The sequence below is a fragment of the Rhinolophus sinicus genome, chromosome 16 (assembly GCF_057876585.1).
Source record: "Rhinolophus sinicus isolate RSI-liver-muscle chromosome 16, RSI-T2T, whole genome shotgun sequence".
NCBI classification, from domain to species: Eukaryota; Metazoa; Chordata; class Mammalia; order Chiroptera; family Rhinolophidae; genus Rhinolophus; species Rhinolophus sinicus.
This window is the reverse complement of record NC_142516.1, coordinates 124952369-124970202: the sequence shown is the minus strand read 5'-3', so window position 1 is coordinate 124970202 and position 17834 is coordinate 124952369. Positions and strand designations below refer to the sequence as shown.

Genomic DNA, 17834 nt, shown 5'->3' with positions numbered 1-17834 from the left:
AGTAACAATAGCATATACATTGGAAAGGGTAATAGAATTAAAGTGTTCTAAGGTTATTGTCATGTTCAGAAGGAAGGAAACTTATTGATTAAATTTAGAATATGATAAGTTATGTATGCTTGTTAACATTCTAGGATAAGCTCTGAGAAGAGGATTAGATGTATAACTTTCAAATTAGTAGAAAAATGAGAAGAAATCAGTTCAAAAAGGCAAAAAAGAGAAGAGATATAGAAAAAGTAGGATAGTTACAAACCACAAAATAAGATATAGAGATAAAATATTTCAGTGACTACATTTAAATGAAAATAGGTTAAATGCCTCAGCTAACAGTCAAAATGTCAAACTAGATTTAAAATATCTAGTTAAGTGTTCTTTACAAGGGACACATCTAAAATAAAAGGATGAAAAAGTTTAAACTATAGAATAGAAAAAGATACAGTAGACAAATCTAAAACATTTCTGTGTTCATGAATTTAGTTTAATTTCTTGTTTGGAATAATTCTGTTAGTCCTCTTTCCACTTCTTAAATTAGATGTTTAACTCATTAATTTTTAGCCTTTCTTCTTTCTTATATAAGAACTTAAAGCCATAAATTTTCCCTTAAATAATACTTTAGTTGTAGTGTCTACATTTTGGGGGGAGAGAAGGATTTTTTTTTAGCAATATACCACCTTGTTTCGGAAAATAGTATTTAATACCATATGGGTATACTCATAATAATACATCGTTAAACATAAAAATCAAATAGCAAAGTATGAACAACATGATTCTAACTATTCATAAAAAGATACAATTACATATTTTCCTCACAGATGCATAGAAGAAGGACAAGAAGGAAATATACTAAAATATATGTAGTGACAACTCAGGATGGTGGGTTATAAACACTTTTAGTTTTCTTTATACCTTTCTATAATTACTTTATACATACCTTTCTGTAATTACTTTATATCTTTCCATATTTCTATAATGAATGTGGATTATTTTCATAATCAGAAAATAATTACAAAAATCACAATTAACTAATATTTGTATAATTGTTAATTTAACAAGTAAAAGTATGCTAAAGGAGAGAAATAGTCTGTGCACAATTTCCTGAATAAGCATTATTGGATTTCCCTTTAGTGTCCCAACCTCATGGACATGAGCATACAACTGAGAAATAATGAACGTGCCCCCAAGAAACTTGCCTCTGTTACCAGGTGGCTAAGAGCTGACCTGGGCCTGGTTTTTTGTGACTGCATGAGCCTCCCTGTTACGCAGCAGTCTCATTCTCCTCTCCCCCAGACACAAGAGGTGGGGATAGATGACTGAAGAGTCTATAATAAGCATTCAACATTGGGTTTTTAAAAGAGTAACAAAAAATGCTCTGGAAACCTTCATGTTTCACATGACACATACACAATTTCTTATGGAATTTCTTTATTGCCTTGTTTTCCTTTTCAGCTAGATTTGTTCTTTCCTTCTCTGGGTTTTCTATTAGAAAAAAGAAAATGGAAATAGTTTTTCTGATGAAATCCCATGAGAATGCTGTGATGACATTGGGAAATGTCCCCTCATTTTTCTACTCACTATTGACTTGGAAGATATGTCTCCTCATCTTTAGAAGAGAGAATAATGCTGAATTTCTCTGAAGTCCTGAGAAGAAAAATGTTGTATCAGCAGAAATGATGATGTCACTAAAACATGGTATCTTCCATCAGTGCGGGTTTGAATCCATCCATCCATCCATCCATCCATCCATCCATCCATCCATCCATCCATCCACCCACCCACCCACCCACATATCCATCCAATCTAACGAATATTTGTATAGAAACAATCATGCATCATGCATAGTACCAGGTGCTGCAGGGAAGGGAATAAAATATAATCCCTGCCCTTGAGAATCTCATAAGCAAACAAAGAGAGGCATATAGAGAGCTAATTATAATGTAAGTTAGACTAAGTGCTAGTGTTTATCATTTGTGTGTGAAATCCTGAGGGAGAGATAATACTGTAAGAGCATAAGTCATTTCCCCTGCCTTAAAGTGACTGATAGTCTCACTTGAGATATAGCTCGTAAATGCAAGAAACAGTTACCTAACAAATCTTGGTGATAGTCCCATAAGTGACCTTGAACTCAGATTTGAAGGAGAGCAAGTTAAGAGAAGTGCCCTCCCTGTTCCATAAATGTGCTTTCCCCTAGGTCCTCTGAGGCAAAAGTGATACGTCTCTGAGAAAATGTGCATCTCCTCTGTGTGTGGGCAAGTCTGCTGACATATGTTTTTACAAGCTGTTTTCATCAGCTTCTCACCTGCTTAACTGAAATTCCCAGGCCTCAAGAGACCCATTGCTTAACTAGGGTAAAGCTTAGTTCCATGTAGCACTGACAATGCTGGCATTTAAAACAGTAACAACAGCAGGTGGATGCCCAAACCATCCCAGGAGCCCATTTTCTAGACCATTGTCTGTCCAACAGAACATTCTACAATGATGGAAATGCACTATCTAATATTGTAGACATGAGCCCATGTGGTTAGTGAGTACTTAAAATGTGGCTAGTGAGACTGAGAAATGGAATTTTAAATTTTATTCTATTTTAATTTTAATAAATTTAATTCAAATTCAAATACCTTAATCTCAATTAATTCAAATTTAAGTCATGGCTACTGTATTGGACAGCAGAGTTCTATATCATGAAGCTGAAGGACATGGCGAGGTAAAGAGTTTTTCTTGAACTAATACCTAGGTGCCCTGGTAATTCACAGACTCACTTAGCTACAAAGTGGGTAAAATGACCTTGGCTTTCCATAGCCAGATGGGCCCATGTCACAGGGTTCAGATTCTCATCTTCTCCCACTCTATTCCCACTCCCCAGTGTAATCTAGTGGTTTCCAACAGCCACTTAACCCAAATTCCATGAGCCTGAATTATCATCCCCTGTTTTCGACATTTGCCATTTTAAGATTTTTCATCAGAGTGAATGGAAAGGTCAGGACACTTTCAAAAGCACCTCAGTAAAGCCTGGATGGGGCCCAAGAATCTGAATTATTAAAAAAATATGTCTAGGTAATTCTCCTGTGCTGCCAGGTTTAGAAACCATGTTGCTTCGTACCAGAAACAGAAACACAGTATAGAACTTACAGTGGGAGCATTTACTTACCACAAATATTTATTGAGCATGTGATATGAGTCAGGCATTAGTATAAGTTAGGGAAACAGCAGTGAACAAGGTAGAAAAGATTGCTGTCATGTGGTCTAGTGCAGGGAAACAAAAATAAGCCATAAACAAATAAAAAGATAATTTTAAGTAGAGTATTAATTGACACGTAGGAAAACAGTGTAATGAGATAAAGAATACCTCTGTTTGGGAGCTGCTTTAAACTGTATGGTCAGGGAAGTTCTCTCTTACAGGTTGATACTGAAGCTGAGAATTGAATCGTGCAGAGTTAATTATGCTCAGGTCAGGGGGAAAAGCATTCCAGACAGAAGGAACAGCATGTGCAAAGACCTTGAGACAGAAACGAGCCAGGGATATCTGAGGGCTAGAAAGAAAGGCCAACGTAACTAAGCATAGTGAACAAGCTGAAAATGGAGGCAAGGACAGGGGTCAGGTCAGGTAGGGCCTTATATAACATGGCAAGTAGCTTAAATTTTATTCACTGATACGATTAGAAGCCATTAGCAAGATTTAGACAAGGGAGTGATATGGTAGATTTCTACTCTTAAGAGATTGTGTTGCCTCTTAGGTAGAGAATGCGTCATAGTAGGGAAGTGTGGAAACCCAGAGATAGGTGTTCTTGCTGAGGTCTAGGAAGGAGATAATGACTTGGATTAGGGCTGTAGCAGTGAAAGTGAAGAGATGTAATTCGATTCTGGGATATATATTAAGTTAAAGCCAATAGGGCTGGTTGATTGAATGTGGGGTCAGATTGAAAAAGAGGAATCAACGATTCTGAAGTTTTGGACCTGAGAAACTGGGTAGATGATGAAGCCACTTGCCTCACAAAGGAGTTCTGGGGGGAGAAGTAGGCTTTGGAGGAACATTAAGAGTTTAATTTCGGACATTTAAGCTTAGGATGTCTATTAGATATCCATTCAGAGATGTCACATAGGCAGTTGTATATATGAGTCTGATTCTTAGGGGAAAGATAAGGACTGGAAAGATAGATTTGAGAGTCATGAATGTATAGATGATATGAGACTGAAAGAGGTTACAGTAGTCCCCCCTTATCTGCTGTTTCACTTTCTGCAGTTTAATTATCTGAGGTCAACCTTGGTCAGAAAATATTAAATGAAAAAATTCCAGAAATAAACAATTCATACCTTTTAAATAGCACGTCATTCTGCGGAGCATGATGAAATCTCAGGCCCTTGGTTATCAGATATTTTGAGGCAGAGAGACAGACAGAGAGTCCACAGTCACATAACTTTTATTACAGTATGTTGTTATAATTGTTCTATTTTATCATTGGTTATTGTTGTTAATCTCTTACTGTGCCTAATTCATATATTAAATTTTATCATAGATATGTATGTACAGGAAAAAACTGTATATGTACAGCTTGGCATTATCCACGGTTTCAGTGCATGCAGTGGATAAGAGGGGACTACTGTACCTGTAGAAAGAATAGAGAGAAGGGGGAGCAAATGGGAGAGGAGATGAACAAAGAGAAAGGGTGGAAAGGGAAAGGAAGAGAAGAAAAGGAAGAGAAGAAAAGGGAAGAAAAGGAAAGGGAAAACAAGAGATCTGAAGATTCAATCCTGGGGACTCTAACATTAAGAGGCCAGGCAGCAGAGACTGGGAAAAAGCAATAATGTGGTAGGAGGAAAACCAAGAAAATGTGGTGTCATGGGATCTAGAGAAGAAAAAGTGTCAAGGAGGGAGAGATAAACTATGACAATAGCCGCAGGGAAGTTTTGTAAAATGGAGCAGAGAACTGACCTCTGGATTAAGTAGTGGAGGTACTGACCTCCGTTCTCGTAGAGCTGGGAATGAGGAAGATGGTTGAAAGAAAATGAAAAGTGAGAAAATAGAGATAGTGATAATCCATAACTTTTGAGGAATTTTACTATTAAGGACAAGCAGAGAGATGGGTCATGGTTGGATATGATCGTAAGTTCAAGAGAAAGTTTTTGTCTTATTTTCGTTTTTAAGATGAGCTATGTCAAGTCAAATATATGTGTCAAAGGGGATGATTCTGGAGTAAGAAAGATTTTGATGGTGCAGAACGATGAGCAAGTCTCCAGATCCTATGAGAAATTAGTTTGTCGTCACCCGGAAAATCCTACAGACCACTGTTGCTGATGAGTCATGCAATAAGAACTACTTCCGTGGACACCCTTGAGTTTCACATATGAGAATAAAGGCTTTTAATTGAATTGGACAATGGGAATGTGGCCACTAACAGCTTCACAGCATGATCTTTTAACAACATTGCGTCGTGACATCATCTGTTGGCATAAATCTTACCACCCAGTGAAACATGCCACTCATGGTACAGCCCTTGGAGGAGTGGAAGGCACTGAGTGGGTGACTCACCAAGCCTGGTGCTCCCAGACACCAGTGAGAGCCAAACATAGTGCAGTTCCCTTGGACTTCTATCTGTTACTGCAACTTACTGCCAATCCCCACCCCCAAGGTAACATGGACAGGGCGGGGCTATAGAATAATTAGCCTGTTCAGCTGGGGTCGGCTTCCTTTTACCTTCATCTCTGGTTTTCCTTTTGGCCCTTACCAATTCTTCCCTTTCAGGCAGTAGACACTCAAGACGTACCAGGAACTTGGTATGAGAGGGCTGGTTGCTTCCTCAGTCTCTTCCTTTCTCCTAATTTCTCTGGTGTAAGAGGTCAAGAGCAGATATGCAGTGGAGATAGAGCCAGGAACACTAAAAATTGATAAGAATACAATGCCAGGCCTCTGAGATGGTTTTTCTAACAGGAATAGACTATTTCTTCTCTCCCTTCAGACTCCAAAGCACAAGACTTTTCAACAAGCGCCACCAATGCCCATAATGGAGCAAAATGCTACCCTCCAGACCAAAGACAGAGTGGCAGTAGCTTTCTGAATGGCAATGCAGGTGGCATTTCCATTCCATCCTGGGAACAATGGCCTCAGCCTTGCCAACAAAAGCACCAGCAATCTATGCTGGTGAGTGTGCACTCCCACATTGGGATGCCCAGATTGAGAAAGAAGCGCCTTGATACTGATAACGTACAGGGCCACAACGCTCGAGCCCTTTGTGGTTAAAATGGAGTTTGCTTACTCAAAACAGAGCACTGTGGTGGTCACTGGTACCCTTGGAAGCCATTTTGGGCAAACATGGAAAAGCACAGCTGCGTGGTGCCCTACAGCATAACTGCCTTCTCTTTGGTTTCACATGAACTTGTGTTTGAATCAGAGAGCTCCAGTGGCCCTTGGGGGACAATAGATAGACAGGTCAGATATCACCATGCAAGCATTACATAACTTGCGGCTCCAGGAAATACCACTGAGGCAGAAGTCAGAGGAACAGCCCTATGCTGGCAGGTTCTGGACTGAAACCGTGCTGGCCTTTCATTTTCTTCTATCTTGAGGGACCTGGGGAAAAGCATTACTATGATAAATATGGTAGAGAAGTCGATGTAATAATTTTTAAGCACTATCAGTTGAAATAGTGATTTGCCCATGGTTTGTGACTAATAATAGAATAATAACATTGCACCCATCATACAAATAGTTACAAATGGGAAAGAGAGGGACAAGGGTAGAACATTTAAATTGGAATGAGGAAAATGACAGGAGAAGGAAGCTTTGGAAGGCTGCTCTCCCTGCTCTCACCAAAACGGAGTCTCTTCTACCTTTCACCTGAGAAATTAACCCCTGGAGCACAAAACCTCATCACTGTGGTTGACTAGGACACTGGGAAAAGGCTGAGCAAAATGAAGCAGGGCAGTGTCACATCCCGGTTCCAGTGCAAGAATCTAAGGGGATGTGTTCTCAGCATAGGAGACAGGGTTACCATGTGCCTTGGGACTTGCTTAGAGAATGCAATCAGCTACTACTGAATTTCCAAACGACTCTGCTTTAAACAGCCCTTGTGCATCCCGAGGGGGACCAGATATGGAAGAAATTGTAAAGCTGGTCTTTGGCAGCTGCCCTTTTCTGTGCTTTCTCCTTTCCTTCCTATGACCAAAGCCCCCCATAGGCACTCATGCTTTTGTTGAGGCAGAGATGTCTTTTGAAAAGCAATAGTAGCTTGGGCTAGCAGCCTGGGCTTTGGAGGCAGAAATACCAACAGGGCTTGAGACCCAGCACAACTGACTGTTTGTGTGACCTTGAGCAAGTTATTTCACCTCTGTAGGCACAAGTTTCCTCATCTGTGAAATGGGGATTTAAATACCTACTTTGTAGGTTTGCCATGAGAATTTAACGATCAAATACATGGAAGCATTTGTAATACAGTTCCTGGCATGGGGTAGGCACTCAATATACATTAGTTATTACAAATTTTATTTGATAAATTGAAAGCCACTATTAATGGGTTTCTGGGCAGATCTCCCAAAGGTGCTTATGTATTCGAAACAGGAGGGTTGGAGAGCTAATGCTTAACCCAAAGAAATAAATAATCAGTCCCGACCTTCCAACTCCTGTGTCCTCTGGGGAGACCTCTTAGGCAGGTACCCTCAACGGATGACAAAGCTTTTTCTACCTGGACATAAGGTTATCCTTAGCTACAAATTTCTGGATGTGCTTTGCGTGGCTGTTGGGGAAACACCATCTTGTCCAAATGCCCTTTGAGAGGCCAGCTAGGAATCCAGAAACTGGAGTTTCTCTGCATCACTCAGAGCTGTAGTGAGTGGGTCTATAATCTCCTGGAAGCCCATCTTGCTATGAGTGTGGGGCCTCAGGTAGTTATTTGCACTCAGCAGGCCCACTGCTCATACCCGCATCCAAGCAGTCTTGCTTAGTTCCTTTGCACACAAAAGGCATGTGTACTTCCCAGGATAGACATCAGGGAAAATACAACTAATTAATATAATTTGACTTTGCTTGGTCCTTGATGCTTTTTAAATTTTGAACAAGTGCTTCTTTAGTCACAATGGCAAAAAAAAAAAAAAAAAAAAAAAAAAAAACCCAAAAAAACAAAAACAAAAAACCACAAACTGAGATTAATGACTTGCAAATGTAGTATTTTCACAAATGCTTATGAGCAAGTTTGAGGGGATTCAAAGGTAAATCATAAGTGATACTCAGGTGTATTAATTCCCTGGGGCTGCCAAAACAAATTACCACAAACTTCGTGGCTTAAAACAACAGAAATTTATTCTCTCACAGTTCTGGAGATTGAGTCTGGAATGAAGGTGTCAGTAGGGCAATTTTCCCTCTGAAGGCCACAGGGGAGACGCCTTCCTTAACTCTGGCTACTTCAGCTACTGACTTTCCCTGGCTGGTGGCAACATAACCCTAATCTCTGCCTGTCTTTGTCTGTCTATGTCTAAATCTCCCTCTCCTTTCTCTTATAAAGATATCAGTCCTTGGATTTAGGGCCTGCCCTAAACCCAGGATGATCTCATCTCAAGATTCTTAACTAGTTATATCTGCAAAGACCCTATTTCCAAATAAGATTAGATTCTGAGGTTCCAGGTAGACACGAATTTTGGGAAGGACACTATTCAATCCACCACGTCAGGGAACATACAATTTAGTAAGAAGAATAAGACAAATAGCTATTAGCTAGAATACCAGGTAGAAAATAAAATCCATGAGAGACCTGTGATGAGTTACGGGGTATACAGAGGAAGGATTCTTCCAATTAAGCAGACCTGTAGAAACTAGGGTATACATAATTTGAGAGATAGGCCTTTAAGGACGAGGGACATTTTGTAAGGTAGGGTATTGAGGGAGGGGGGAGGGAAGCCTGAGCACAAGAACAGAGAGAAAAAAACAATGTTTGTTCAGGGAACATGGAATTCTGCTTACTGTATTATTTTGAGCACTAATCATTGACCACTTTATATGTGACCATGAACTTTGAATACAAGTGTCTAGTACAGTGCTTTGCACATATCAGATTGTTGATTAGTATTTGTTGACTAATGACATGGGAAAGCTTAACCCTGACTCTCCAATCAAACACTTCAATTGCTAACCTAACCTTTGTGGTCACACACATTATCCTTCACCAAGAGGAACTAAATAATATAACCAATATGATGACAATAAAATTAATTCAAATAAACAGCTAATTAAACTTGCATCTAAACGGGTAACATGGCCTTAATTACTAAAATGGTTGTTTTCCCTATTCCTGGAACAAATTCCTACTGCATTGTCCTTTCATGCAACAAATTGGGCATCTACAATGTGCAAGGCACTGCCTAGAAAAATCAGTAATGAATAGCATAGAATGGCCTCTGCTCTGTCCTGTTCATGGTGAACATGTAACCTAAATGCCCACATGCCACCTGCCAATAACTACAACATGAGGTCACATTTTCTTTCAACACCCAAATTATGATGAATCTGGGTTCCTACCTGCCAACTTACCAAGGGTTTCCTTTCACAAATATTCCTGAACAGCATGAGATTGCCCATTGTGGTTTGCGAACTGGTCTTCCTAGCCCTCTGCTGACTGGAGGTTAGAAACTCAGGCCAGCGCTCTTAGCCTGACTACTCACTGCTGCGTCCAGACTGCCCGGCCTGCAGGAGGAGCCTGGGGCCACTGCCAGCTGTGCCTCGCTCATTCTAGCTATATGCAGAGATTGCCCTCTGCTACCAGGGCCCCGTTCACCCAGACATGGTCCAATCTCTGGTTAGCATCTGAGGTCCCCATGTGACTGAAGTTCCATCTGGTTACTTACTGTGTTTCTCCGAAAATAAGACCTAGCCGGACCATCAGCTCTAATGCGTCTTTTGGACCAAAATTAATATAAGACCCGGTATTGTATTATATGATTATATTATATTATATTATATTATATTATATTATATTATATTATATTATATTATATTATATTATATTATATTATATTATATTATAGACTGGGCCTTATATTAAAATAAGACTGGGTCTTATATTAATTTTTGCTCCAAAAGATGCATTAGAGCTGATGGTCCATCTAGATCTTATTTTGGGGGAAACACAGTAGTTGGTTGAACTGTCTCTTCCAACAGTTGTACCTCCTCTGAGTGCTCAGCTCTCACTTGGCAGGAATTATCCACAAAATGGTATTTGGTTGGTCAATATATCAGAATCTCAGAGAATCACAGAATGTTTTACCTTCCTTGAATGCAAGGGATCTCATTAACCACTTGCTCAAATTTCCTCATTTCACAGAAGTGAAAAGATTTTTTCCAAACCTAATTTTAATTTTATTGATACCTAATTCTATTATCCATCTGTTGTATTAGTTTCCTAGGGCTGAAATAACAAAGTACCATAAGCCGAATGGCTTAAACAACAGAAATGTATTGTCTCACAGTCCTCAAGACTAAAAGCCTGAGCTCAAGGTGTTGGCAGGTTGGTTTCTTTGGGGCTATGAGGGAGTATGTGTTCCATGTTTCTTCCTTAGCTCCTGGTGTTTTGCTGGCAATCTTTGGTGTTCCTTAGCTCGTAGACGATGCATCATCCTAACATCTGCCTTCGTCTTCTCATGGCGTTCTCCCTATGTGTGTGTCTGTGTCCAAATTTGCCCCTTGTATAAGGACTAGTCATATTAGATTAGAGGTCCACCATGCTCCAGTATGACCTCATCTTAATGAATTGCATCTTCAATGACCCTATTTCCAAACAAGGCCACATTCTGAGGTACTGAGGTTAGGATTTCCACATATGAATTCACAATTCAACTCATAACATCTGTCCTCACTCAGATGGAAGGATGGGTGGAAAGGGAAGTCTTCTCTACATGATTGGGGGCTGTCAAAACAAAAAGATCATCAGCTTATAAGAGCACGCACAACTGTTTTGTGGCAGAGGTAATCTGTGTTTACCTTAAAACATATGTCGACCTTCAAAACAAACTCCATCTTCTTTCTGTCTTTTAAACCACTTTGCATCAAAAATGTTTAAGGAAGGCTCAGTAGCATTGATGCCTGTCAGAAAATACAGGGTGTCTAAATACAATGGATGCAACCAGAACCTCTGAGCCCTTTTAGGGGAACAGCCAATGTAGATACTCTTTGGGGCTGGCGACTAGTATTCTAGCCTTGCATTCAGAGCATCCCCCAGAAGCCATTGGCATTTATTTAGAAACTAATTGTGCTGTGGTTTGGGACGTGAAATGGAAAAAGGTCAGTTCACATTGCAATCCATCTTGGAATGAGATGGCTGTTGTGGCACTAGAAGAAAATTGTTCCATTAAGTCAAAGGCAAACCTCAATTCAAAGGACAGAAAGGCCAGAGCCTTGAGATGAGGGTCTCTGGGTTTCAGGACCATCACTGCATTTCAATAGCACTGCAGTCAGCATAACACTCAGTTCCTGCCGCCGGTGAAACTCCTTTTCTCTTCCCTCCCTTTCCCGTAATAGTTAATTCTCAATGATCCACAAGCATTTTAACCACAGCAACATTCTCTTCTCAGACTTGGTTTGACCTTCCTCTTCTTTTAAGATAGCTGTGTCTCCCCCTTTAATATTTGGGGCTGCCCGCATCCTCTGAACCACAAGAGCATTTAAAATCTGGACTTCTCATTCAACAGCCAGCAGAAAACACTGTATGGAGGACACCTATTTTTCTGCACACATGTCTGATTTCCCCAGGGAGCAAGTTAGACATGCAGAACCTTGGGCTCCACCTCAGACCTACCAAACCAGAATTTGCAACTTAACATGCCCTGTGAGTGGCAGACACACTAAATGTGAGAAGTGCTCTCTCTCAGGGTTGGGGCTGGGTGCTAATTGTCAAACCAGTGAATGACTTCTATTCCCTGAGGTACATATTCTGTCCGCTCTTGGCTGACCACCATTAGTAGTAGTAGAATATAAACTACTATGAACATTCATTTTTAATCTCCTCAGATCCACTTAGTTCTCTGCAAAACAATCAATATTTTGATATGACACAAGGACGGTCAATCTTAATTTCCGAATCAAACATAAATACTTTCTTGATTTTCTGCTGTTTTAGATCCTCTGTGTCATTATTCTAACAACTCTAGTAGGATTATCATTATCATCAGTTCATTTAAAAACTTTTTACTGTTTCTAAATTTAGGATTAGAGATGGTTAACCCTGAAAGAGAACTGAAGGATCACTGAGATTAACCTCACTGGACAGATGAGGAAACTGAGTCATGGTAAGGTTTTAACCTTGGACAAGTTCACCTACAACTTTGGTCTCTGGTGTGTGTTCTGTACCACAGTATACTGTTTGTGCTACCATGGGCTGGTTAGTAGATTACACAAAGTTCTTGGCCTGGTAATTTCTCACTTTCTAACCAAAGTGAGAGGACTAGAAACAGAATGAAGTTTCTTCTGCAATATCCCACCCTCTAAGCTCCTCTCAGAGCTCACTGGTACAAACTGGGCAAGGAGAGTGAATGAAATGGGAATCCTTGTTATTTATTCCGTCATAATAAAAATGCTGCTTAAGTTGTCTGCAACCTACCCCAGGCACAGGGATCTGTGCAAGGGGGAGAATTCTGTTTAGACATCCCGAAACACTGACAGGTTCTCTCAGTTCTTTGCCAAATAATCAGACGTTACATATGCTTTGCCTCTCCATCTTCTGTTTATTTTAACAATGCCAAAGAACTATCAGCAGTAGAGACACTTGGGAATCAAGTTCCAAGGCTCTGATTAGTTAAGTCATTCTACTAACTGAGGCACAGGAAGTCAGAGATGTTAACCAGGTTGTTCCTGGAGGGCAAGGAGAGTGGGGTCCTCCTGAGTGTCACTGACCTTGGGCACATCAAACACTTGAACTCTATTGCTCCACAAGAGCAATCACTGCCTCATCACTCACCTGACCCAGCTCCACCCACACCATTTATTAAATGCCTGCACATGCCAAGCCTGGGTTAGATGTTCTATGTCTCTTATTAATGCCCACCATTAACCACTTTTACTGATATGCATCCTGAAGCAGAGTAATTTTTATCCCAGTGAAGTCAAGTTAAAATGTACTTTAGGGGATAGATTCGATCAAAATGGAGGCATGAGGTGAGCCTCTGTACAGCTCCCCTGGAATTTACAACTAATCGAACAACAATAACTCCACAAAGGACTCCCTGCACAGTGGACAGGCAAGACGAAGAGGCCCACTACTGAATTCACCTAAAGGTGGGTGAATCGTGCGAGCAGGGGAAGGGAGAAGCGCGGAGACGGAGCCGCACCAGCGCAGGACGCAGACCTAGCTCAGTGCTCCGAGCTCGCTGCTTCCCGGAACTACCGCAGCTGCGGGAGAGGGAAGAACTTAGACTGCTAGGGCTCCGCTTATGGCCCACAGGGCTGAGAGGGCAGCATATAACATGGCTGAACCCAACGCTCACGGCAGAGACCTTGGAGAAAAGACTGAGGGGAAAAAGGCTGAAAACGGTGGTTTAAGTCCTCACTGCCGAGCAGAGAACGGAAGCCTTAGGCACTGAGACTAGCCGCCCCCCTCCCTACCCTCCCAGAGCTCGCCCTGCCCCGACCTGCCCCAACCTGCCCCGTGCTAGAAGTGGAACACTAGCAGTGTCAGATCAAAAGAACAGAATATTTGCTGTTCTGAGAACTGTGGACCACAGACACAAATTCGCAGCCCAACTAGTTCCGGCAAAGGGGAGGGAGCTGTGGAAGCAGGACTGGCAGTGGTAATGGTCACCGCCATTGCTCTGGGCCACCTCTCAAAACTCACCCCGCCCCTGACCCCACCTATCTGGGCGGATCCCTGCAGGAGTAAACAGAACTGCTGAAACATACGGGCTCTGAATCAGGAGCTGGAAGAGCTTTGGAACATCAAAAGCTCTCCACATACCCACCGGGACACTGTGCCCTGTGACCTAGACGAACTATTAACAGAGGAGAAGCCCGTCTCCCAGGGAATTCCCCCATTGTGTGAGAAGCTGGAATAGTGCAGAGAAAACATAGCACTACCGTGTGGGAGAAGAAAAATAAGCTGCAGTTGGAGAAAAAATAAAACATTCTACCAACAAGTACTGGAAAACAAAAGAAAGACTGCTTCATATCAACCTGTTGCAGAAGCCACTCCTGTAGATGTCTAGGAAGAGAAATAGTAAATCAGTAATTGCCATGAATAACCAAGGCAACCAGATAGCTCAGAAAGAAAGTGAAAAATCTCCAGAAAAGGCACTTAAAGATACAGAAATATGTGACTTAAATGACAGAGAATTCAAGATTGCAGTTCTGAAAAAACTCAGCGAGATGCAAGAAAACACAGATAGGCAGTTAAATGAACTCAGAAACACAATCAAAGAACAGCATGAGCATTTTACGAAAGAGATTGAAATTTTAAAAAAGAACCAAATAGAATTTCTGGAGATTAAGAACTCAATAGAAGAAATTAAGAACGAAATAACCAGCTTAGGTAGTAGAGTTGACCAGATGGAGGAAAGAATCAGTGACATTGAAGACAGAAACCTGGAAATTACACAGATGGAAGAAGAGACTTGAGACTTCAAAAAAATGAAAGAACTCTACAAGAACTTTCTGACTCCATCAGAAAGAGCAATATAAGAATAATGGGCATAGCAGAAGGAGAAGAAAGAGAGAAGGGAACAGAGAATATATTCAAACAAATTGTCGATGAGAACTTCCCAAATTTGTGGACAGAACTGGACTCTCGAATCCAAGAAGCAAATAGAACACCTGATTACCTCAATCCCAACAGGCCTTCTCCAAGGCACCTTGTATTGAAGCTCTCTAAAATCAATGACAAAAAAAGAATCCTCAAAGCAGCCAGGGAAAACAAGACAGTAACTTACAAAGGAAAGCCCATTAGATTATCATCAGATTTTTCAGCAGAAACTCTACAAGCCAGGAGGGAGTGGAACCAAATATTCAAACTATTGAAAGAGAGAAATCATGAGCCAAGAATAATATATCCAGCAAAGATATCCTTTAGATATGGAGAAATAAAGACCTTTCCAGACATACAGAAGCTGAGGGAATTTTCTAATACACGACCTGCACTACAAGAAATACTAACGGAGGCTATTCGACCACCATCAACAGGGACAATTTGTGGCAACCAAAACATAAAAAAGCGCAGAGTAAAGGCCTGAACCGGAATACGGGAATGGAGAAAGTAAGCGTGCTAAAGAAAACGGAATATTCTAAATATCAAACTTTCTTTTACACAAACTTAAGGGTAACCACTCAAAAAAAATTCAGAGCTGAAATATATACTGTAATAAAAGAAGAAACAGAAGGAAACATCATAGAATACCACCACACAGAAATAATAGACAACAACAAAAAGGCAAAGAAACAATGGAGACACAGCCTTACCAGAAAACTAAAGATAGAATGACAGGATATCCTCACATATCAATAATCACCCTAAATGTAAATGAACTGAACTCACCAATAAAAGGGCACAGAGTAGCAGATTGGATCAAAAAATTGAACCCAACCATATGTTGTCTCCAAGAGACACATCTCAGCTACAAGGACAAGCATAGACTCAAAGTGAAAGGGTGGAAATTGACACTCCAAGCAAATGGTACCCAGAGAAAATCAGGTGTAGCCATAATGATATCAGATGAAACAGACTTCAGGGTGAAAAAGATAACAAGAGACAAAGATGGACATTTCATAATGGTGAAGGGGACTATACAACAAGAAGACATAACAGTCATCAATATTTATGCCCCCAATAATGGAGCACCAAAATATACCAAGCAACTACTAACAGAACTAAAGGGAGAAATTGACCAAAACACAATTATACTAGGGGACTTAAATACATCATTGACAGCTATGGATAGATCATCCAAACAGAAAATAAATAACGAAATAGCAGCCCTAAATGACACATTAGATGAAATGGACATAATTGGCATTTATAGAGCACTTCATCCTAAAACATCAGACTATACATTCTTTTCTAGTGTACATGGAACATTCTCAAGGATAGACCATATATTGGGACATAAAATCAGCCTCAGCAAATTTAAGAAGATTGAAATCATACCAAGCATATTCTCTGATCACAAGGCTTTGAAATTGGATATCAACTGCAAAAAGAAAGCAGGAAAAAACACAAATACATGGAGATTAAACAGCATACTTTTAAAGAACGACTGGGTCAAAGAAGAAGTTAGAGGAGAGATCAAAAGATACACAGAAACAAATGACAATGAAAATACATCCTACCAAAATTTTTGGGATGCAGTGAAAGCAGTTTTAAGAGGGAAATTTATCTCATTACAGGCCTATCTCAAGAAACAAGAAAACTCCCAAATAAATAGCCTCATGTTACACCTTAAAAAACTAGAAAAAGAAGAACAAGTGAAACCCAAGGTCAGCAGAAGAAAGGAAATAACAAAAATTAGAGCAGAACTAAATGAAATAGAGAACAAAAAGACAATAGAAAAACTTAATGTGACAAAGAGCTGGTTCTTTGAAAAGATTAACAAAATTGACAAACCCTTGGCTAGACTCACTAAGATAAAAAGAGAGAAGACACTAATTAACAAAATCTGAAACGAAAAAGGGGAAGTTATCACGGACACCACAGAAATACGAAGGATCATCCAAGAATACTATGAAGGACTATATGCCACCAAATTCAATAACCTAGAAGAAATGGACAAGTTCTTAGAAACATATAGCCTTCCAAGGCTGAACCATGAAGAAGTGGAAAATCTAAACAGACCGATCACCAGTAACGAAATTGAATCAGTCATCCAAAATCTTCCCAAAAGCAAAAGTCCGGGACCAGATGGCTTCACTAGTGAATTCTACCAAACCTTCAAAGAGGATCTAATACCAATCCTGCTCAAACTCTTCCAAAAAATGAAGAAGAGACAGTACTCCCTAACTCATTTTATGGGGCCAACATTACCCTGATGCCAAAACCTGGTAAGGACAGCACAAAAAAAGAAAACTACAGACCAATATCTCTGATGAATACCGATGCAAAAATCCTAAATAAAATTCTAGCCAAATTGAATACAACAATGCATTAAAAAGATTATTTATCACGACCAGGTGGGGTTCATCCCCGGGGCAAAGGATGGTTCAACATCCGCAAATCCATCAATGTGATACATCACATAAACAAAATAAAGGACAAAAATCATATGATTATATCAATTGATGCAGAAAAAGCATTTGACAAGATACAATATCTATTTATGATTAAAACACTTAATAAAATAGGTACAGAAGGAAAATACCTTAACATAATAAAGGCCATATATGACAAGCCCTCTGCTAATCTCATAATTAATGGTGAAAAACTGAAGTCCTTTGCTCTATATTCAGGAACACGACAGGGCTGTCCCCTATCACCTCTGCTTTTCAACATAGTGTTGGAAGTCCTTGCCAGAGAAATCAGGCAAGAGAAAGAAATAAAAGGCATCCAAATTGGGAATGAAGAAGGTAAATTATCACTCTTTGCAGATGACATGATGCTATATATAGAAAACCCTAAAGACTCCACCAAAAGCTATTAGAAACAATCAACGAATATAGTAAAGTTGCTGGCTACAAAATCAACATATAAAAGTCCATTGCCTTCCTATATACTAACAATGAAATCTCAGAAAAAGAAGTACAAAAAACAATTCCTTTTGCAATTGCAACAAAAAGAATAAAATACCTAGGAATAAACTTAACCAAGGATGTGAAAGACCTATATGCTGAAAACTATAAGACATTTTTGAAAGAAATTGAAGAAGACACCAAGAAATGGAAAGACATT

At 40.0% G+C, this 17834-nt stretch overlaps 1 long non-coding RNA gene across 1 annotated transcript in view; it reads right to left on the bottom strand.

Moving 5' to 3' along the window:
• Nucleotides 1-732: 732 nt before the first annotated feature.
• The window catches only part of LOC148755104 (uncharacterized), a 56030-nt gene continuing 38928 nt past the window's right edge, over nt 733-17834 (bottom strand). The window contains exons 2-4 of the long non-coding RNA XR_016019305.1: nt 5760-6562; nt 1573-1638; nt 733-1476 (exon numbers count right to left, since the gene is read on the bottom strand). This is a non-coding gene — a long non-coding RNA (uncharacterized LOC148755104). The remainder of the gene's footprint in view (nt 1477-1572; nt 1639-5759; nt 6563-17834) is intronic.